This window comes from Anticarsia gemmatalis, chromosome 10, assembly GCF_050436995.1.
Source record: "Anticarsia gemmatalis isolate Benzon Research Colony breed Stoneville strain chromosome 10, ilAntGemm2 primary, whole genome shotgun sequence".
In the NCBI taxonomy this organism is placed as follows: Eukaryota; Metazoa; Arthropoda; class Insecta; order Lepidoptera; family Erebidae; genus Anticarsia; species Anticarsia gemmatalis.
Window position 1 is genome coordinate 893,175 of NC_134754.1, and position 25,055 is coordinate 918,229.

The 25,055-nt window shown below is 35.2% G+C and overlaps 1 protein-coding gene across 2 annotated transcripts in view; it reads left to right on the top strand.

Annotated features, from left to right (window-relative positions):
• Positions 1-25,055, top strand: part of LOC142976025 (uncharacterized) — a 118,477-nt gene that overhangs the window by 43,458 nt on the left and 49,964 nt on the right. For both annotated transcript variants that reach the window (XM_076119220.1, XM_076119219.1), the window contains exon 2: positions 2,863-2,888. The gene's annotated coding sequence lies outside the window, so the exon portion shown is untranslated. The remainder of the gene's footprint in view (positions 1-2,862; positions 2,889-25,055) is intronic.

Here is a 25,055-nt window from a genome sequence, read left to right on the forward strand (position 1 = left end):
TTTTAGGTCGCTCAACTCCAAAAAAACACCTGACCTCTGGGGCATCTCTGTTAAATTAGTAGAAAGTATCATCCTTGAAATAGCCTCCCATTTGGCTTTAATATTTAATAGGTGCGTAGATGCTGGTGTGTTTCCGGACTTAATGAAACACAGTAAAGTAGTACCACCCTTTAAGAAGGGATCTAAGAGTGAGCCCAGCAATTTCAGGCCCATTTCCATCTTGCCTGCGGTTAGCAAAATCTTCGAAAAGGTCATATTAGAGCAGCTCGAAAGTCACTTTAACTCGAATCAGCTATTTCATGGTAAACAGTATGGTTTCACAAAGGGTAGGTCAACGATCGATGCAGGTATTTCGCTCGTCAAGCATATCTATGATGCTTGGGAGACATCCCAGGACGCCATTGGGGTGTTCTGCGATCTCTCCAAAGCATTTGACTGTGTCCAACATAATACGCTCCTTAGGAAGCTCCACCACTATGGAATTAGGGATACAGCGCTCAATTTACTTGCGTCATATTTGAGTAATAGGATTCAACGAGTAGATATCAATGGTGTTAGGTCTTCAGGTTCAGCTGTTTCTCTCGGCGTGCCTCAGGGTTCGATACTCGGTCCGTTTCTTTTTCTCGTATATATAAACGATCTCCCCTTTCAGGTGCAGGATTTATGTGATATTATATTATTCGCAGATGACACTTCTCTCATTTTTAAAGTAGATCGTTCGAAGTCCTGTTTTGTCGATATCAATAGTATTCTAGAACAGGTCCACAACTGGTTCACTTGTAATAATCTGTTATTGAATTCTAACAAAACTAAGTGCATTAGGTTCACTATGCCCAACGCGAGGAATTTAGGTACTAACATAGTCGTAAATAGGCAAACTATCGATTTGGTAGATTCGGCAACTTTTTTAGGTATCAGTCTGGATAGCAAGCTCCAATGGGGCACTCAGATAGCGCATCTCTCGGGGAGACTCAGCTCCGCCGCGTACGCAATCAGAAAAGTAAGACAGTTTGCTGGTGTGGATGCGGCAAGACTGGTTTACTTTAGTTATTTTCACAGCGTCATGTCTTACGGTATATTACTGTGGGGTAAGGCTGCTGATATAGATGTTATTTTTGTCCTTCAAAAAAGAGCTATCCGTGCAATTTATAGTTTAGGAGCGCGAGACTCCTTGAGAGAGCTTTTTGGGCAGATAGGGATACTGACGGTGTCATCACAGTATGTGCTTGCAAACTTGTTGTATATAAAACAAAATTTAGGGACTTTCGCAACAAATAGCGATAGACACAATTACAACACTAGAAACAGACACAAATTAGTAGGTCCCCATCATCGTTTACACAAGGTGCACAATTCGTTTGTAGGTCTCGGCATTCGTTTCTTCAACAAGCTTCCAAAGCACATCATGGATTTACCCCTGCCAAAATTCAAAGTTGCTGTTAAGGAACATCTCGTTAGGAAAGCTTATTACAGAATTGATGAGTATCTAAACGACAATAGCTCTTGGGATTAGTCGCTCGCTTGATTAGGATTCTTTGAAATTAGGGAACTTTGCTATAAATTGTATAAACTCAGTAGCAGTAGGTCTAAATATTGTAAAATATGGGCAATTAATGATGCAAATAGGTGATGTTACGTACAATTTGATGTTATTCATAAAACTGTCACTTTTTTCTTTTATAATGTTCACAACCAGTGTGCTCACTTGCTGCCCATATTCTTATTATCACATGCTAGTAGGTGCTCCCAACATACGGTATGATCAGAGACTAATAAATAACCTAGCTATGTTCATTTAACTTAATTGACGTTTAGTCTATATCGCTGATTGTTGGCAGCTCCTCGCATGATCAATTATTGTATCAACCACATTGTAAAACTTTTTGGCGATTGAAAAGAGTGGCCGTGAGTTTCTCGCTAGCTCTTCTCATAAGGCTCTACCCCCTTTCCGAGCTAGTGGTAGATTCAGTAATTGTAACGACTATCATAAGTGTCAATATTTGACCTAAATGAATAAATGATTTGATTTTGATTTTGATTTTGGTGTAAAAGTGAGGAATCTTACCCTACTGAAAACGGGTGAAAAATCGGAAATTACAAAATCTAGTTCATGGTTTTAATAAATGTAATAAAGTATTGCGAGACTACATTGTAGTCATAAATAATTTATGTATCAAAACCGAAAATAGACAATCGAGGCAACGGTTTTGATGGGTTTTGTAGTATATTGTGTGTATATACAACAGTATATTAAGAGTGTTGGTTTAAGTAGTATAGTGTAAAGTATTAAGTATTTACTTGGAAACTAATTAAAAAAAAGGAAGGAACTAATTAATAACTTCTGTATTTTTTTTTCTCAAAATTTTATTAACCCTATCCAACTTGCACGTAAAACAGCTACGATGCAAAGAAAATAGGTGGTTTACTTTACCTTTTATTTAAAATCGTATCCGTAACTCACACGGCGTAATTACAAATCAACGGTACTACATCACGAACTTTTAACCATTAAAGTAAGATTTTAAGGTGACTTTCCACCTCCAAGACTCTTTAGTTATACATCTAGCTACTCTTAATTCTCCAGTCCTCTCATTTCCAAGTTCCAAGTGCATTTAAGCCAAGTTTTGTAAGTTAAACGGAGGTTAACCGACATTACGCTTGCGAATCGCGAGCGGTTACCAAGATTTTCATATTTTATCTTTCGGAACTATTTTAGTTGGAATCTTTTGTATTCTGTGCTAGCTTTCTTACACGAATTTCTAACTGTATTTTGAATGGTTATTTGAGTTTAATTTGGTCGTTTATTCCCGTGGTCCAAACATTTGTTTGATTTATATTAAACTGGTTTTTCTTCTGTTTCAGATCCCACCGTGATTGGATATCCTAAGGTAAGTTTTTAAAAGCCCTTAATTCCGTTATTTTAACTTATTTGATGCTATGACAAAAATAAGTATTTTTTAGCAGTTAATTATTAAGAGACAAATTATTAAGTAAGACAACAAGATATATTCTATATCTATTATCTCCAGCATTGGGCTACACAAAAAGGTTTTAAAAAAACAATCGCAACACCGTAACGAAAGCTCTAATAAAATTGTCTTTATTCATAAAATAAGATAATATTCTTAAAGCAGAGGAGAAAGAAAGAGTTTAGGAGAGGTCTTTGCCCAGCAGTAGAACACCAAAATTGCTGAGAAAATCACTACACCGCGACAAGTCCGTAACAAACTACCCTTCAAATCATCTCCTATCTACCAATACATACAACAAACGCGTACAACCCTCTACATTTGCCATAATACCGGCACACGTCTGAACTGAGGGCGTATTTGTATCACGCGACCTTGAACTTCTATGTGTTTACGAAGATTGAGCGATACGCGAATATATTTTATGCTACGGTTTTACCTACGAGTATGTCTGCTGACACAAAATAGTTATTGCTCTATAGCCAACAGCTTGGCATGGTTATTTGTATAATTATCCTTTAAATTCTATAAAGGTGTAAGTAAAAAATGTTATACATTAAGATTGGTATAGCAGTATAATCTTTATAGCGGCAAAAATAATTTAACTTGTTTCAGTTTGTTCTATACCTATTCATAGGCATCTCAATAAACGTTCATGGAATTAATGCTAATACTAACTTTTCAATTCATGAACATAGAAAGATTTGTACAAAGACTTTTAAAGAAGCATTCTGTTTATTGATTTCTAACTATAAAGATTTCCAACAAAATGTTGTAAGTATTACAAACACTTAGCAAATTACAAAATCAAACATTTTTAAAAATACATACCTTAAACAAACAGACACATTATCCTTTTCAGTAGTATATACGTATAGACAGTAGGTTTCATGTTCGGTTCCACAGAGCGGAAAGTACGTACTCGTGTTTGAGGAACTCCGTAAAAGCCTTCTCTATCGTTATATCTATTTTCGGCACTTCATATATTTTGATGGAAAGTTTTTATGAAAATACTCTCGTATTCGGAATATTTTCTTTCATTTTGGAGTCTCAGTACTGCTAGAGTAGTAACTAATACATTTTTGAATTTAGTGTTTTATTAAGACGATTACTTTTATTTGTCTATTCGATCGATTTCAATTATGTTTATTATACGTATACCTATTATTTATATGAGCTCGGAGTAAAACCGTGTAATTTAAGACACACCTCTGCGAAAAGATTCAAGTATAAAGGCCAATGTTATCAAAAATAACATGATTTGTTCACCCAGGAATCAAACACCAAGACTAATAGGAGCCACGAAAACTACGTATGGCAAAAACATAATGACATTTCTATAAATAAAGTAAGAAGTTAATACATCCAGAATTCTTACGATTTATAATAATTTCGTCTATAAATTATATTTCATTATATAGATTAACAAGCTAGTTTCATAGATCTAATTTTAGATTGTAACGCCTATCAACGCCTAGCTCTAGTTATCACCTTTTATTAATAGCCAAACTATTTTTATATAAGAAAACTCTAAGCTGAATATAATAATAGATTAGGGGATTATTTTTCTTTTTGCTGAACGTAAAAACTTGTAGCGCTATATTTTACAATTAGGACTATCGACTAGCGATCATTTGACATCCTACAAATATTATAAATGCGAAGATTTGTGAGTATGTATGTTTGGGTGTTTGTTTCACGCAAATACTACTGAATTGATTGCGATGAAATTTAGTATGTAGGTAGCTGAAGACCCAGAATAACACATAGGCTACTTTTCATTCCAGAGTTTCAGGGGTATCGGGATTTACATGGGAAGGGTTTCTACGCTGACAAAGTCGCGGGCGGCCTCTAGTTTTTAATAATTTAACAGTTTTTCTAAATACGCTAATACTAATAAGTTTTCGGGTCAGTTGATAGCTACTCTTTCTCTGGTGGAAAATCTGAGTATCTCTATGTAACGGAGGGCACGTTAAAATTCGATTGTCCTGTATTCCGCTATTATATTATTAAATTACGCTACCAAATTTCGGACTACTATTGGCCAGGAGTTTGGTAACGTGGCCGGTAAATAACAATAAGCTCGCCCCTTCGGACAACATTACATATTATAGGCGAAATGTGGGTGTCTTTAACACATCTCTGCATACACCTTTGGGTATTGGCTTGATATTATGTATGTAAATGCAACTAAGTTTAAGCATTTAATTGCATTTTTTAATAATAACTTTATTCAACTTTTTTTTTCCGCCATTTTTCACCTGACGTTTCCAGTTAGTACAAATGAGTTTTGAATAAACGGAGCTTTTAGGGTTTAGCGGAAACGTCGAAAAATATAGCTCGCAATCCCCGATTCGATTTCACGAACACAAAATATTGAAATACCTTTCTGAAAAAATGGAATACAATTTCGATTTTCCAATTTTCCAGTATTTTTTTGCTTTGTCCAATATAACAGCAATGGTTTTTGTTAGTTTTCTGTCAGATATCAAATATAATTGTTCCTAGAAACATTTTTTTGAAATGGAACGGTGTATAATTGTGAAATTAAATATAACAGGTATTCCATATTCCTAGTATTTATTTGAACAAGTTCTACAAAAGAGTTTATTTTTATTGTAAATGCGAAGCTTTTTCGTTTAGAAACCTATAAAACCTCAACGTACAGGACCTTCAAATGTACATAAAATTGTTAATTTTGAAACTTGGGTGTATTTCATTCACCTCTGCCTACACCTTTGGATAAGGTAGCCATGGTATTATGTACGAAGAAAAGAAATATCTCCGATTTTTTTTGTCGAATTACTGTAATTATTTCATTGACATTTGATTTATCATTCCATCACAAGACAGACAAATAACAAAACAATACAAAAACAAAAAGAATATCACTTTGATTTATTTCGATATCTTTACGATAATATCGATTTACCATCCCTCATTTCAACAAAATAATTAATTACTTGTCTTAAACTGAACACAAACAAATTTCAACTATAACACATATAATATAAAGTACATTTTCACTCAAAGGCGGTATAGTATAATGATTTTGAAACATTTGCCTTCAAAATGTTTAGCTTATAGAAAAAATAACAATCTATGACATTTAGGTGATGTTAACCTTTGCTTGGTAAATATCAGAACATTTACAAACATATGTGCCTGACTTCTACACAATTAGTTAAGTGATTTCTTGAGCTATGAAATATTAATGAGGTGGAAAATATTGGGGAGACAGTGTCAACTTATTCTGTGAAGGCAATGATTTGAGTGATGTTGTTGTATTTTCTTTTGGTTGTTTTTATTGGGTATTTAGATAGATAGAAAGTAAGTATTTTTCCAAATTATTTACTTGGTGGCTCGCCCGAATAGAATATCGAACATTAAATATATTTTTATGACTTTGGTATTGAGTGTTCTCATTTGATATTACTAGAAATCAATCGTTTTTTAAAACCATTTCTTTATAACTCGCGGCTGTCCAACTGCTGGGCAAAGGTATTATTTATTAATAATAATACCTCCTGTTAAAAAAATATTATAAGAACCGAACTCCGGAAATTTAAAAAATGAGTCTTATTAGGACATAGACAAGAAATGCTATATTAAACTACAAATAACACATGAAATTAAGATAAAAAGTGATATGCGATCAAAAAATATGGTGAATTTGTATGCTAAAGTATCAATATTTATTGTTTACACTATAGAAGATTCTTACGATGCAAAATAAAGTCAACGCCTTGAAAAACTTATTTCAAAATTATTTTCACTTAGAAAATAAAATATTTGCATGTAACATGTAACGTAAGCTAAATATGTTATTTCTAACCACTAGAAATATCACTTTTCTTGAAAAATGAATTTTAAAGTAAAAACTTTTCAAAGTTCATTGAACTTTTGCATGCGAAATTTTTCTTTAAAACTATGACAAATATTGCTATTTATGAGTCTAAAGTGTAATGTAAATTATTATGTATTTTTTATTTTATATTTTAAAATGTGGTTAATTAGTTAGATATATTAATTAGAGCCAAGTCAAAGCACTTTTGAAATAAAAAATAGTTATGATTATTTTTTATATGAAAATTAATTTGTGCCTTTTATTTAGACCACAAGATTTATAATGGCTCAATTATAATTTTAATTAGCTTATTAGCCAAAATATTTCATAAAAATATTATTCAAGAGATATACGATAGACAAATATAGGTTTATTAAACTTAACTTTTTTGTTAATTTGAGGGGCTATAATTTAATTGTTGGCAAAAATAAAATCGCGCCTTTTTCCCATATGGGTAGGCAGAGACCATAGTACGCCACTTGATACGATTTTAGTTGCACTATCAGACGAAGCAAATGTAAAAAAATACTAATATAATACAAGCAATATATCAATCAAATCTGAATATTTTTGATAGTTTAAGAACATTAAACTTATAAACTAACATTAACGAAATAAAAAAAAAAATTATAACCACTTTATACATGTCTGACATAATTTAGAAAAGTTAAATAATCATTTGGACATGTGTATAGCCGCGGGTCGCAGTATAAACATAACTCACATTAATTTTCCGTTCAATTTAAAAATGAAAATCATAGAGCGGCCGGCGCTTTCGTTAATGAATTAAGTCTATCAGTATAATTTTGTTGAACTTACTTAATGAACCAATATAATCGCTAGTTAGCTTGTGGGTAATTGATCAACGTTAAATTGCTTTTAGAATTGTTTTGTACCGGCTTAGAAATGTTGTAATAGACATGACTTTGGTTTATTGATAATTAGTATTTTCCCGTATGTAATAACGTGAAATTTAATCTATAACTGCCAATATTTTACAGGCTTTTTTGACCTAATAGGAGGACAAACACATGAATTTTTATAGAACATTTTCATGTTTTATATTTTTATACATAAATAACGATTCAGGTCAGTTTTTGAAAGAGTTAATCCGAATCCTGAAAGATTTATACGTTTCAAAATGCCAAATTACAAAAAGTGAATTGTTTGAAATTGTGACATGTTTCCTAAAAATCATTTGATTTATATCCGATTACAATATTATTGATCAAAATCGTTTGACTAATACCAAAAATATGGGCTTGAATTTTTCAACGAACATTTATCACAACGCTAAAACATTTCACGAACACTTTCCCAAATATAGCCTAGATCCATAGGTGCAAATGGCCCGAGAGAATAAAATTTTATAGCCTTTTATAGCCGGTCGTGGGGCTATAGTCCGGTCTATAGCCTTAGATAGGGACTGTTAATGAATCGTCATTTTCGTGGACATTTTCGGCTATTCCCATAGCTGAGGGTTGAGATAAGGAGAATGGTTTGTTTGGAAGAGGTACTTGTAAGGTGTTTGAACTTGATTATGGTGTACTAAAGAAAGGGAATATTATTATAATAAAATTGATTGGGTAATATGGATAAGTAAAGTTAAAGATGTCCGTAGTGCAGTGACTAAGTTAGAAGCGACTTCGGGTGCACAAACAAACAATTAATTTTGTGTGAGCTATGATAAATAGCTTAGGTCTTAATGTATTATTGTATCTGTATGTTTTTAAAGTCTTTCTCAAAACCTAAATTACTGTAATGGTGGAACTTCCTTACCTATACGAAAATATAAACTGGAGAATCGATGTCCGTGGAATGTTTCGAAGAGCTAGACTAAAGCATAGGATACTATTATCATCAAAGAAAACCACTCTGGCGGTTTTTTGAGTAATGAATTTAGACGACAAAGTAAAATCGCATTTCATAATGATCTTTTCATTACAATATTAGACTAATAACAATCGCTAACTTAGACTTTCCACCATATTTTACAATATCAAACTAGTAATTGCTAACTTCCCCGACGTTCCACCATGGAATAATAAATATTCGATCTAAAATATCGTAAAAGAACAAGTAATTCATTTTAATTTTCACCTCGACAGTGGAAAAGTACCCAGTAATACGAAAGCTATTGAATAAGGTAATGATATTTGAGTACCGTTTTCCTGGATACATCGTTAGTTATTTATGATAGCCGCGGTTTATGCGGGGTAATACTTACGGTACGAGGTAAACTTGTAAAAATATTACTAACCTTTTGAAATTTGACGTAATTTTTGTTTTATTTATATTTGTAAGTGACTAGACCCTTTGCGGGTTGACTCGCGGTGGTAATATAATGATAAAATATATGTAACGAGCGTCATTATTACAAAGGTAATGTATAAATATGGATATCAAAGTTTTTTCAGTAGTTTTTGCGAAAAATAAATAAAGTAACAACAAACATTCATCCTACCGTTTAGCCTTCTTGTGCGATCTTTAACACCATAATCATTAAATGCCAACTGTTCTTACATCTTTATTAATTTAAAATTGTGACATTGTTAGAAGTACGACCACGTAAATGAGTGACATAAAATGCCTTTATAAATAGTAATAAATACAATAATTATTGACACGAAGTTTGTTCAACTGCATAATTACTCCATACCAGATTAAACGTATAATACCTGATAAAATAGAAGTAGCGTGATAAATATATTTGCTCCACACACTCAATCATCACGCAATGAATAAATGGTTCAATTAACTTTAAATAGACTCAAGTATTTATACTAATAATGTATGTTATCCAGAGTCTAAACGAAACAGGTATCTGGCATGCCAACACGTTGTCATCAATGAACCTAAATTTAGACTCACCGTTTTAGAGTTACAATACATTAAAGTCTAAAAATAGAGGGCTTTCAATTATTTTTACTCAAAACTCTGTAATGCATATTATTTTGACTATTCTAAAAGCATGAACAGAAAAAGTTTTTAGGTAAGTTGAAAACCTCTCATTATCACACGATATCTTAGTTTCATATACTATCTCCGCACCTTTATAAAAAAAATCACTCATACGATCTGAGTATAAATACCTTCACCGTTCTCAAGAATTACTTCCTTCAAAAACTCTCCCAAAAATTATAATCAAATAAATGTGATCACATTACTCCCATTCCTTGATATTAACTTAGAATCCCTTATAAAAAGCTTCCTGCGTTTAATTCTCCAATGAATTTGTAATTTCAATTACGTTATAGAACTACGTGACTGCGCCATTATCTAGTGCCATCTATCGGCCGTCTGTGTAAGTGAGATGTCGTAAATGTAATCTAACCGAACGATTATGTGAAGGGTCAAGTTCTCCGAACTATTATTATAAAGTAAAATTTTAGGTTATTAGAGAATTAGTTATAGCTATGGCTCTAACAGTTTCTGATTATTTTCGTAAATCAGTTACGCTTCTATAGCTAAAGTACTAAACCTATTTTGATGAAAATACTTATATAGATAGTTGCAGACTTGGGACGTTTTGATGGGACAGCTTTATTTGTAAGTCTACCCTAGTAGAGTCAGCTTGTATATAATCCATAATCTGTAAAACTTTTTCTTAATAGATTCACACTACAGGGAGAACGTCAAGAATAAACCAACAAACATTATTTACACAAAAAAATCTTTAAATAAACGACGTAAGTAAATGTAATATTGGTTGACGTTTTTGTTTTAAGCGTGGCTCCTTTTAGTACAACCCAATTTTTGGTGTTGAATAATTCCTGGCTTTGATCAGAGATAGAAGAAGTAATCTGTTGATGTAGATTTATGAGAGAAGGGCTCGAGAATCGTAATGTAATTTCTTGTAGAGAGACAAATTCCAGTCTAATGATTATTGAGATTTTATCTTTTTCTGCTTTGTGTCTGGTAATGTAAGAATTGGCGCTGATAGCTCTTTTTTAAATTGGCTTAAAATACTATTTTTACTTTTTTAAGTATGTGTGGCGGGCACAGTTATTATCCTAAATTATTTCATTTGCACAAAACGTTAGTTAATTCAACCACTTTTTAATTAGGTCTTAATTCTTCTTCATAAAGCGTTGTTTCTTCAAAATCGAATTACAATTAATTCATTAATATTCTTAATGCAATAGTCTTAATGCAAAACTAACTCGGTAAAAGATTTGGTTACAAAATGTTTTGAAAAACGTCACATAATTTTTACTAATAAATAATAAGTAAACTCTTCCTAGAACATTTTATATATCATATCACGTAATATTCTAACATTTTTATTGTTTTACATCGCTATCCAAATCAGGTCGAAGCTCCACACGACCAACTTTCAAAACTATTTCCATAGAGAGCCTTTATATGAATAATTTTATAGTTCACAGATGAAATTCGGCAAGTTTTCCTCTACGTATTTTATTTGTAATGTCGGATCGTGAGTTGGAAAGTAAGTTCGTAATGTTGGTAAACTGTTACTTCGGGTAAAATATTGAGGAGTTATAGATTTTGAGATGGGTTGGAAATTTTCTAGTTTTCTAGAGTTATGTAGTTTTGTGTCTGAGCTGATGTATTTGGCATCAGGCTTTTGGCCTGAGCATTAGGCAAAAGTACAAAATAAATAAAAACATATAAATACCTCTGTCTTGAGGCCTTTGCTCAGCAGTGAGACACAGAAATAGGCAAGATAAAAAAAATATATATCTCCGTCAATTCACGCACAGTCATTTGATTCCAAGCCAAGCAGAGATTGTACTATTATAGCTAGACAACTGATGAACTTACTTATATCATTATAAATACACACTTATAAATTGTCCAAGCACAGAGTTTTGAAGCTAAATGGCTTTTAGACCATTAATCGAACACCTAAAAAAAACAGGTTTATCTATTTGAGATAAGACGGTTTGAAAACAGATTTCACTAAAGTCTGCTTTCAGCCTTTAATTTTTAACCAGTTAAATCATAGTGGTGTGTTTTTCCTAAAAATACTGTCTGTGGTACATACCTGGAAATTTGGCACAGTGCCTCGGCTTGTTCGTTGTCAAATGAAATTGGAAAACATGTCTGGTTAATGGTATATCAACAATTCTACAAATATAGTTTTGGAAAAAAACAAAGCTAACCAACCTTGGATTTTAATATAATTACAATTTTACATTGCAATATTGCATTTTTACTTTTGTCTGCTTGACGTTTTGGCACAAGTTTCCTTGTCCCTGGCCGGTAAAGGTAAAAATGCATGGTCGTGTTAATTCTCATGTAATGTCTAGGTGTTGCTCGAAGATTTTAAAAGTATATGAATCTTATTTGAAAATATTATAACATCAAAAATCTTTCAGTGATTTTTTAACTCAATAAAACTAATATACAATTTGCAGCAAAACCTTATCTGGTTCCCAACTCCATTTCCCGCTCATCTTTCAATAATGGAGTCAGTTACTTAACGTGGACATTTATTTGTGGCTAATGGCCCCTAATGGCCGTATTATATCGATCGGCATTACTCCAAGATAGAACGCCTTACTGGCACACAGCACGCAAGAAGAACTACCTTTTTATAATATAAAGGTTTTTCTGATAAGTAGGTCAAGTGACGGTCATGTCATATTTGGGAATATCGATGAGGGTGGCCTGTTTAAACTTGTAAGTGAACCGTGGTAGTGGAGATGTGGGTTTCGTAGATTGACGTATTGTTACAGTCTATAAAAAGTCAGGAAAAAAATATGTCTACTGAATTAGAATAATACATCATTGTGTTTGTGAATTTTGTCAAAGATAGTTAAACTGAAAGATTGTTCTATACAATATTTTTTTCATCCAAGCTAAACTGCGAATTCTCATCTATATATTTTGATTAGCGATGTTCATCCTGTAATGTTTCAAAACTATGTAAATACGGTATTTTTTCTTAACATTCTTACTACCTTATCTTATATCTTGTCTCTGTGAATCAATTTTGAAACCATCTGACAGTAGAAATACAAGACTCTGATTCAAAAAAACCCGTTGTTTACTAATAAGGTAATTTAAGTATACGATTGTAATACTCCATATATAAATCAAAATAAGACACATACATTTAAAAGAACACCTATCAATTTTCCGACCTGTCACAAATACACCTTATATTATTCCAATCTATTTAATACTTAAAACACATTTATAACGATAAAACCCTCACGTATAGAATACGCGTATCTAAGTAATACTATACCCGTACGATATTATTCTATCCATACTTACATACACACATACAAACAAACATACATACATACAAACAGACGTTCATAAGTACATATATACATACCTACATACATACATATATACATACATACATACATGCATACATACAAACATACAAACAGACATTCATAAGTACATATTAGGTCGGGGAAAAAGTCTTTTCGCATTATAGTATATATAAACTTGTAATAAAATCTTTTCTCTACACAAAAATGCTCGATATTTGGGTACCTCACGAGCTCACTGAAAGAAACCTAATGAACCGTGTACTCATTTGTGATTCTTGAAGCCAAAGAGATTTTATTACAAGTTCATACATACTATAATGCGAAAAGACTTTTTCTCGGACCTAATACAAACATACATACATACAAACAGACATTCATAAGTACATAAATAGACCAACCACCGGTTACATACATAGGTAGATAGATCTAACCGTGAACGAAGGAAAGTGCCTAATGTACAACAGATATGTATGTAGCACTATTGATTAGTTAGCTAGTTATGTAGCTATGTGTGTCTGTTTAAAATGTACGACTAGTGTGAATGTAATTTATTTGTTGTGGCTTTGTAGTTTAGGATTGGGAGCATTTGGTACTTAGTTTTTAAGCGTATTAAGTGTTGTAGCGCGACTTTTTATAGTTGGTACTTTTTTGTTTCTTTTATCGAGAATATTGGGGTATTTGATGTTTGTTGATTTAATTCGCAGACATTTTATTCGCAATACTTAACTGTTAATATGGAACACCGAACGAATTGTAATTTCTAAAAAAAGCAACGGTCCAATCCCTACCAGTCAAAATTTAACAATCGCTATATAACTAGCGTCAGAATGACAAAATTACCTTTTTTATATTAACCAAAGAATTACTCCATTTATGCCCGGTTTCTGAGGCACATTAATTCATGCTTAAACGTTATTGAATTTATGAACTACCGCTAAATGTACTTCAGAAACAGGAAATGAGTACCATAAAGTTTTCATTATATTGAAAAAAAAATCTTACGACCATGAAAATATTATACCAAACTCCTGTAAGCCTTCTTTGTTGCGTAGGCATAAGCTGATTACTCGTAACATATCTTAACGATGTGGTGATTTTCTTAAGTGTTTCTTGTTAGCGTTGCAGCAGCTGATCCTTTAAGATTGTTCATGAAGGTAAAGGATGCGTGGGATGCGTTGCGAGATTAGATACCTGTGATTTATGGGTGCAATAAATTTATATTCTGGAGGTAGTTTTATGATGTATGATGATAAAGTTGTGACGTCAAACAATTTATTTGTGCCCACTATTGTATAATATGTCTGTCTGTCTGTACCAACTTCGTGACTAAACCGTTGAGCTCATTTTGAAGAAATTATTGTATAGTTCAAGGTGGGATCAAACATAGGCATTTATTTAAATTGATCTCTTAGAGTTTATACACGTTTACGTAAGAAAGTTTTTTATTTAAATTTAGAGGTAATCCAATAATAAAAATAAAAGTAAAATTTGCTTATATCTTATTGTTTAATGTAATCTGAGATTATTTCTAAGCAAAGTCCTTTGCAACACAACTTCAAAAAAACTTACTACTTGAAAATAATCAGATAATCTCAAATCCAAGCTTGCAATCCTAATCATATAAAACAAAAACAGCTTTTAAGAAACTCCATTAGCGTGAGGCGAAAAAAATATAGATAGAAAAAATGTCCTTTCGTCCTTTCGTGCATCGCTCTTGTTCGGAATTCTTGTAACGTCTTAAAACGTGCAGATGTTTTATCGCGACAAGCCGTGCGAACTAAGGCCCGGCACCTTCACGCATCAGCTACTTCGGCTCAGCTGAACTGCGAATGTGAATTATGACGACACAGCGCCATCTGTTGGTGGGGTTGAGGAGAATGATAAGGTTTTAAGATTTATTGGAGTGCAGATAAGATTATAGATGGGTTTTGAATTTATTTTGTATTGTATTGTTATTGTATTTGCACCAGAGTGTCGGTTACCTTTTCCAATGGAATACGGACAGATTTTAACACATTTGTAAAAGGCCTTATATGTCCGGAACACAGATTTCTTTGTATTGAATTTTACAACATTTTGATAATTGTTAACAAGATAAAGCTAAAAAGAAAAGGTAATTGAGTTACCCCATATTTTTTACTTTAAATTATTAAAAGACGATGAAATGTATTTTCAAATATATTTAAATGTAAGTCTAACAGAACTTCCAATTGTAACAATTTGCTATTTATATTAACAACAATAAACACATCTCTCCACACACGAATAAACAGTCCAATTTCCACAAAAATAGATCACAAAACATCCCCAAGGAACCTGTAACCTCATTTACACACATAACGACATTTTCACCCCACAATTTCGCCAACAAACAAATCAATCGAACATTGTTACGTATAAGTAAGATTCACAAATTCACCAATAATTTTTTCATCTCCATTTTCAAAAGGAAGATTGAACCAATTTCCGTTAGACATCCGTCCTGAATAACTTTTGTCGAGACAGGTTAATCTAATGTCTGTAATGTCCTGTAGGTCTTGAAGCTCGCTCAAGATTGGGGTAAATTGAAAATGGGGGTTTTTGAATGAGGACTTAAATCATGGATGGGTTGAATATTAAGTTGAGTTATTCAAAGTAGGGCCAGATTTGATGCCCCTACTTAGATATAATTTAATTTACTAAAAGTTTTAAATGTAAAATGTTACTTGATCACTTATTATTAATATAAAAGTTTTATAGTCTAATTCAATCACAATATTTCTTCTCTTAATTTTTTTCATACATTATTCCTATTTAACTAGTTTTTTCTTATGTAGCTTCTGTCTTCTTGTGTAGGTGCCTTTTCTTAAAATAGACCAGACTGATCATACGGAGTGGTGAGTAGTAATTTAACCTCCGCTGTTGAAGATGAACCCTGAAAATTTTAGGACCCTTTACTCTGAAACACAGCTTGATTGAATGGTTCCTAACCCTCACTTCGTAGAAAATGACCTTCAAAACAGAGGTAGCAAAAAATCCTTTCTTATTTCCAAACAAACTGTTCTAAAACAATCCAAAGAAACTGACCAGCAACAGTTAATTTAGTTGGGAATGGCCGGTAAGAACGGTAGATCAAAGTAATGCCGTTTTTATTGCTCATCCCACGCTCTCATTTGTCCAACTCGCTAACAGATTGTTCGCTTACAAACCGATATTTATGGACTTGTGTTTGTTTAACGTAACGGCTGGTTTTTTGGAGGATTGCTCTTTGTTTCGTATTAGTTTGTTGTTGTTTAGATTACTTCATCTTACTTAGAAAGATATTTCAACTGAAATAAACTATATTAATATAGTGCGTACGCAGGCACTGGCGAGATCGCTTCATCAGTCGATACAACAGGCTCCCTTCGCCCCCCTATCCCCACTTACACAATAAAATCTTCAATTTTTAACATTTTCGATTTCTATTACAGAAATGTATACTCTTCCTAGGAAATGTGTCTAATATAATTTATTTCACACATTTTGGGCGATTTTGGGAATTACATACATTTTCTAGGAATTGTATACAATGACGGATTACATTCTTTTCTGTTAACATATACAAATTGTACAAAATATAAATTTAAAAAGAAATTGTATGTGCGCTATGTATCGAAGTGCTCCTCAGCATCGCTGTCTACCGGGAGCGTTCCCAGAATGCTGGCAGCATAGCATCTCTCTCATGAGTCGGAATTTTAGTAATGCAATGTATTTTAAGTCGAATAGTTTCCCCAAAATATAGTATTTAAAATATATGTTTTATATTCTTTTAAATCTAGAGAGATTTTGATGTGGCGGTGTCTTTACGAGTTGAACAGTTAATTGTTATGTAAAGTTGTCATTATAAAGACTTTCAATAATTATTTTGACTATTTGCAATAGCTTTTTTCAAATATTTTGATTAATGGATATTTAGTCCCACAAGTTTTCTAAAGAGCTATAATTCTACCAAATTTTAATTCAATCGTCTTACCAATTTACCCGAAATACACAGACCGGACCAACTTTGCAATTCTTGTATTAGTAACTCTTCTTGCTAATAAACTTTTCAAACCAGTTAACAAAAGTAATCGGCATTCAAAACCTAAACAAGCAAACAATTCTTATTGAGGTATCAAAGAGAAGCCTTGAAGAAAACATGAAAAGGCAAAGTAAAATAAAGAAAACACTACAATATGTATGAATAACATTCGCAAACAGTTCAGTGGGAGATTTCCGAGACGTTGTTGTTTGTGCCAGCGATACATTGAAGCTCTTTACATGACTATTGTAAATAAACGAAGGAGAAAGGTAGTATTGGTTTGTAGGAAAAGACAAGAACGATTTCTTTGCGAGTATTTTCATATTGTTAAATGATTGTTGAATGAATTATAATATACAATTTTTATTTATCAATATCATTAACACTGTAATAGTAATATTATGAAGGTGTGCTTGTTGTATGCGCCAAAACGGCTTAACCGACTTGGTTGAAAAAAGAGTACTAAAAATGTGGGAAAATAGTACTTATTATATTAAAATCTACGCTGACAAAGCACACATAGTATAGAATATTAATGGCGTAAGTACCCTATTTTTTTGCTCTCGTGTCTTGAATGCCAAAAATAGACACACTAATGAAGCAATTTTCGTGGAAATACATCTATCCCCAAAAGTAAACGACAAAATTAAACAGCCTCTCCCGGGAATCGATCTGCAAACGTCCTTCACCTTGATTATAGCGGTTCACGGGCTCAAATAGATCGAGTGAATTCACCTAATGCCATTAATATAATTCAAACTTCAGCGAGTCTAATTAAGCGTATAGTAAATCGTACGTCTAATCTCATTTAACTAATCTAATCTAGACTTACTGAAGCAAATAGTTTATTGGATACTATTTTTAAAGCGTGACTTTATCTGTGTGTAAATTGACGTTTTTCTCATGGTTAACACGGCTCTTAACGGTTAAGATATGCATGCCAAGATTGTTCTGGGAATGGGTGACTATAAAGTAATCAACTCGAAACTGATAGTGCTTCAGTCTCAGTGGACAAAAATTCTCACATTATTTTTATTACAGCCCCCAAAAAACATTATATTATATTTAAATTGTGGGTCCCGCCTGTCTTTTTCAAGGATCTTTGACAGTCGTTAGGAACAAAGAAGCTTGAAAGTCTGACAACCAGTCTTACCGAAGGGTATCGTGTTATAACCCAAATAACTGGGTTGTGGAAGTCAGATAGGCAGTCACTCTATGTAAAATACTGGTATTCAGCTGCATCCGGTGAGACTGAAAGCCGACTCCAACATAGAAGACAGGCTTGGCTGTTTTGATGTATGAACAAGTACATTTGTAAAACTACCCACATACTATAATTATGCAATAATATTATGAAATATGGTGTAATATAACCTTATTACTAGTTATATAAGCCCTAAGACCCAGTTTATTTTTAGCCTATCATAATCCCCATGGTTTACCTGTACTTGTGGGTGTTGAAAGGTTACCAAGACATTAAGGGATTAGGTCTGAAGGGTACGCCTTAGTCCGAATGCATAGGCATCAACTGTTACATGTTAGTACTTAGTATGAAATGAATTAAAGGGTTGCAAATGATGACCTTATTTTCACGTCTATGTTTTTTGATGTGTTAGTTAGAGGTTATGATACGCCTACATTCATATTTTCTGTCAGTCTGACTGCTATGATAAACAGCTGAACTGAATCTGATAAATGGTAAAGGAAGATATTATTTTATTTTAGTAATTGATTTTGGATTCACAATTAAATAATATGATCCCTTCCTAATTTTATTCAAATAGTCTTCGGCCAAGAATATTTAAATTACAAAAGTTGATAATTCCATTTATACAGTTCTAGATGGAGTAAATCTATGAATTTATTCCCGATAGCCTAGCAATAAATAGAACCATACTTATTATACTGTAAGAAAATGCAATATCACTTTTTTAACCAACTCAAATTGTAGGCCGATTCTCTAAACGCTGTACTATTAATGAAATTTGCCATTTAAAATGTACTACAAAAATAGTTCCCATAGCACCCGCTGGGGGCGCTGATCAGATTTTCGTACAATTTTTTTCAATAGTGATCTGCCTCTAGTGGCAAAGAATCGCGCTACAGAACATCACTTTCGTAACTAACTAACACCACACCAAAAAAATGCTGACACATCATCCAAAAACATTTTAGCCGAAGCACTCACTAATGGCTTCGCTACACTCCATTAGCCAACAGATAGAAAACCAAACTTGAAATAGGTCTTGAAATCACACATTTCAGTAGACATTTGGGGTTTTTTTCAAATGGCCATATCAATTAACGGACGGACCCTATTTTCCAAGCCATCGGCTCGATCTCCGATGGCAGCCAAAGGATTTAAAATGCGGAATAGATTTGTACTATCGTGTGTAGTTTGTATGTGAAATTGGAATTTTCTTGGTGTTTTGGTATGAAAAGATTAATATGAAAGTATCGTTATAAACTTTCGAAAAACGTATTGGAAACATAGGTGGAAAATTAAAGCAATAGGACGATTTCAAATTATTTGTGAAAAGTTTATGAAATAAAGCAAATTTTACAATGACATATTATTATGTAAGTACCAAAATCTTATACTTTTGCGTGGAATATTTCATATATAATAATTAAACAGAAACTAGCGCAAATACGAATTTTACTCCACATTGCTTAATGTTTCAGTATCCTTGATTACCTTTTAAATTTCTCTACGTAAAATATCGAAATCGATGCAGCACTTGAGCTGAAATAGCGTTATAAGTGTCAGCATTTGACCTAAATGAATAAATTATTTGATTTTGATTTTGATAAGTACAAGTGCAGATAAAAAAAACACAGCGCCTTTACTCTTCGGTATTTTGGTAAAAAATTCTAAGATCAAGTGGATAAGATATAACTATAACATAACTTAGAATAGTTCCAAAGTACTCCACGTACCCAATAACTTATAAACATTTAATTGAGTACGCACAATTTACATTGTAATTAATAAGTAAATATTTGTGTTAAACGTATAAGTGATTTGTTATCAGAAAGTTTATTGTTTTGATAGAATATTCAATAGGTATAAAAGTCAATGACCTTTGTTGGTTAAAGTTTTCACGTGTAGTCATTTGAACAAATTGAAATGTGTAGATTAGGGGTTTTATCGTTGTCTTTTATGTGTTTGATGCTTTATGAGTTTGTAGAATAAGTTAGAGCGCGACCGTCTCTATGGTTTAAGTGGTAGGGTAATCACTATGGTATTGAAGAAAATATATTAATTACTAGCTGACCCGCGCAACCTCGCTTGCGTCACATAAGAGAGAATGGGTCAAAATTTTTCCCGTTTTTGTAACATTTTTCACTGGTACTCTGCTCTTATTGGTAGTAGCGTAATGATACATAGCCTATAACCTTCCTCAATAAATGGACTATCTAACACTGAAAGAATTTTTCAAATCGGACCAGTAGTTCTTGAGATTAGCGCGTTCAAACAAACAGACAAACAAACAATCAAACAAACAAACAAACTCTTCAGCTTTATAATATTAGTATAGATGATGGCGATTTATTTATTGTCGTCTTTTTTCGTTTTCAATTTCGTATATATTTTGGCCAGCCATTATTAGTTCAGAATTCTATTGTATGATGGTAATATTAAAACGAAACCTAGTAGTGATTTAACTTTAATTCTTTTCCCATGGAAGGGGTTGAGAATTGAAACACAGCAAGAAGCTATGCAGGATCCGTAAGGAATGACCAAACTGTTAGCAATTATTTGTTTTAATAGGAATAATTATTGTCACTTCAAAATGTCCAAAAGCACTTTTAATAACTCTATTTAGAATTGCAGAATACCTTACTTCCAGTCACCCTAGTAGACTCACGACATAACCCCACTCGCATTACTGGTGTAGACTTATGCTTAGTAGTTGGTTATAAATAGTTTAAAATATACTAAATAAAATAACATTTTACAACATGAGAATGTAAACATAAAGTCCATGAGACCCTCATCGTCATAACAGCATTAGGGCGTCCCACGTCAAAATAACCGGATTTAACCGGTTAATTCAATAGCAGTTCGCCACAGTTTGTGTATGAAACACTGACGTGATGTATGGGTTAAAAGTTGATTTTGTTTTTAGTTGATTAGTTTAAAAACTGTTAGAAAATTATAATAGTTAGTTTTTACCCGTGACTTCATCGACGTAAAAAATATTCTCAAAAAAGAAATGTTGGTTTGTATTTTTATGTTTATATAACATACTTTGTTCTCAAGAATCTTTTTCCTGATGAAATGAGTGCCAGAAATGATAAAAACTTCGATTATTACCATTTCTGGCACTCATTGCAAATAAAGTAGGTAATATCTTCTGGTTATTGTTCCGTATTTATAATATAATATATATCATTTACAACATTCAAAATAAGCTTAATCTACTAAAGGTATTGTATTGATTTCAAAGAGTTTATAGGTATCAATAAATTTTTCATGCCCAGTCAAACTCGTTGATTATGAAAATATGTATCACTATAAAATGTTGGCGTCGGGACGTGACGACCCCACCGCCCACTAGAGGTACTTCGTAGCACTAGTGCAAACAGTCAACCGACTAATGGCGGTCAAACCATTCTAACACGGCGGAAGGAAATAGCGAGACACAAGACGGGCAGCAGCGTCTTGTGATGAGCCTTCCGCTACTGCGATCGCCAACCCGCCTGCCAAGCGTGGCGATTATGGCAAAACCCCCCCAAAATGATGGCACAAAAAGATCGGCCCCTAGTCCCCGGCGGCCCCGCTATTCCTGACTATGGTAGCGGTCATGGTAACGGCGGGGCAAGGGGTGCTAAGAATCCCCGGCAGCGATCAGGCTACCACAACCGATGACAACTGGCCCTGGCAACATATAACACGCGCACACTGCGGACCGACGAGAAGTTAGTCGAACTGGAGGAAGAATTGAGCAGGATACGATGGGACATTGTAGGGTTATCTGAAGTCCGAAGACAGGGGGAGGACTCAATAATCCTTAAGTCAGGTAACCTGCTCTATTTCCGGGAGGGCGACCAGCAGTCCCAGGGTGGTGTCGGGTTTATCATCCACAAGTCCCTCGTGAACAACGTGGTGAAGATCGAGAGTGTGTCGACAAGGGTGGCGTACCTGATACTCAGAATTACCAAAAGGTATTCGTTGAAGGTCATCCAGGTCTACGCCCCGACTTCGGCACATTCCGACGATGAGGTGGAGGCTATGTACGAGGATATATCCCGGGCTATACATAGCTCCCAGACCTACTTCACCGTTGTCATGGGAGACTTCAACGCGAAATTGGGCAAACGTTGCGGTAGTGAGTTGAAAGTGGGGCAATTTGGGTATGGGCAACGAAACGCGCGGGGTCAACTGCTGGCCGACTTCATGGAGAGGGAAGGACTCTTTATGATGAACTCCTTCTTCAGGAAGCGGAATCACCGCAAGTGGACCTGGGTGGGTCCCGATGGTGCGACCAAAAATGAGATCGACTTCATCATGTCGACCAAACGGCGCATATTCAATGATGTCTCTGTGATCAATGCGGTGAAAACCGGGAGCGATCACCGAATGGTAAGAGGCACATTGAATCTAAACATAGCGCTCGAACGGTCACGACTGATGAAGTCCACGCTCCGACCGGCACCTGCTCATATTCAAAACCCCGAGAGCTTTCAACTCGAACTACGTAACCGCTTCGAGTGCTTAGGTGAGTGCGTAGATGTGGATGATTATAGCAACAGGCTCGTGGAAACTGTCCAGATGACTGGGTCCAAGTTCTTTAAGACCCAGCATCCAAAAAGAACTAAAAAACTCTCAGACCCTACCCTACAGCTCATGGAAGAACGACGTAGGATGGTTCTGCAGTCCTCCGGTGACGTGACAGTCTGCCGGCGGCTCAACCGACAGATCTCAAAGTCCCTGAAACGCGATATACGCCAATTCAACACCAAATGTGTTGAAGAGGCTATTGAGCGAAACAGGGGCTCTAAGGTGTTTACCAGGGATCTGTCCATTGGGCAAAGCCGGCTGACCAAACTGAAGACCGAGGACGGCAGGATCATATCTTCCGGAGCTGAGCTCATGGGTGAGGTAGAGAAGTTCTACGGACAGTTATACACGTCCACACGATCACCTGTTTGCAGTGCGGCAACAGATCCAAGAGCCGCACTAACCCGACACTATACCGAAGATATCCCGGACATCGACCTGCGCGAGATTAGTATGGCTCTCAGACAGCTCAAGAACAACAAGGCTCCAGGTGATGACGGAATAACAGCAGAGCTTCTAAAAGCGGGCGGACAGCCGATATTAGAAGCTCTCCGAAAACTGTTTAATTCTGTCATCCACGAGGGTACCACGCCTAAGGCATGGCACAGGAGCGTGGTGGTGCTGTTCTTTAAAAAGGGCGATAAAGCTCTTTTGAAGAACTATAGGCCCATCTCGCTCCTGAGTCACGTCTACAAGCTGTTCTCGAGAGTTATTACGAATCGTCTCGTCTCTAACAGGTTCGATGACTTCCAGCCTCACAAACAAGCCGGTTTCCGAAAAGGCTTTAGTACCATAGACCACATACATACGCTGCGGCAGGTTATACAGAAGTCCGAGGAGTATAACCGGCCCCTATGTTTAGCGTTTGTGGACTATGAGAAAGCCTTCGATTCGATCGAGACCTGGGCAGTGCTACAGTCTCTCCAGAGGTGCCAAATTGACTATCGGTACATCGAAGTGTTGAAGTGCTTATGCGAAAACGCCACCATGTCAGTCCGCCTTCAAGACCAGAACTCGAAACCTATCCAGCTGCGGCGTGGCGTGAGACAGGGAGATGTAATATCTCCGAAACTGTTCACCGCTGCACTGGAAGACGTCTTCAAGCTTCTGGATTGGAGAGGACTCGGCATCAACGTCAATGGCGAGTATTTGACTCACCTTCGATTTGCCGACGATATCGTAGTCATGGCTGAGACCATGGAAGACCTAGGCGCAATGCTCGATGACCTCAGTAGCGTATCCCAACAAGTGGGTCTCAAAATGAACATGGACAAGACAAAAATCATGTCGAACCACCATGTCAGACCCACCCCTGTCAAGATCGGCGACGCTACACTCGAAGTTGTTGACGATTACGTCTACCTAGGACAAACTGTCCAGTTAGGTAGGTCCAACTTCGAGAAAGAGGTCACTCGTCGAATCCAACTCGGCTGGGCAGCGTTCGGGAGGCTCCGACACATCTTCTCGTCCGAATTACCGCAGTGTCTCAAGACGAAAGTCTTTGACCAGTGTGTGTTGCCAGTGATGACCTATGGCGGTGAAACGTGGTCGCTCACTTTGGGCCTTATCAGAAGGCTCAAAGTCACCCAGAGGGCAATGGAGAGGGCTATGCTCGGAGTTTCCCTGCGAGATCGAATCAGAAATGAGGAGATCCGCAGGAGAACCAAAGTAACCGATATAGCCCTAAGAGTTGCGAACCTCAAGTGGCAGTGGGCAGGGCACATAGCTCGCAGAACCGACGGCCGTTGGGGCAGAAAGGTTCTTGAGTGGCGACCACGAACCGGGAAACGTAGTGTTGGCAGGCCCCCCACAAGATGGACCGACGACCTGGTAAGGGTTGCCGGAGTCCGATGGATGAGGGCGGCCCAGGACCGGTCCTATTGGCGCTCGATGGGGGAGGCCTTTGTCCAGCAGTGGACGATTCCCGGCTGAGATGATGATAAAATGTTACCTATGACACCCAATTCAATAGTATGGCAGCCATCTTTTTTAATACGTTACACGCACTTCCATAACACACTAAATAACAACATATATGAAATATAGTACCAAAACACTATCACATAACAATTTATTCAAACAACACTATCTATTACCTCACCGGGGCACCAAACCCACGCGATAATATAATACGTTTGACATTCCGTCGTGCCCT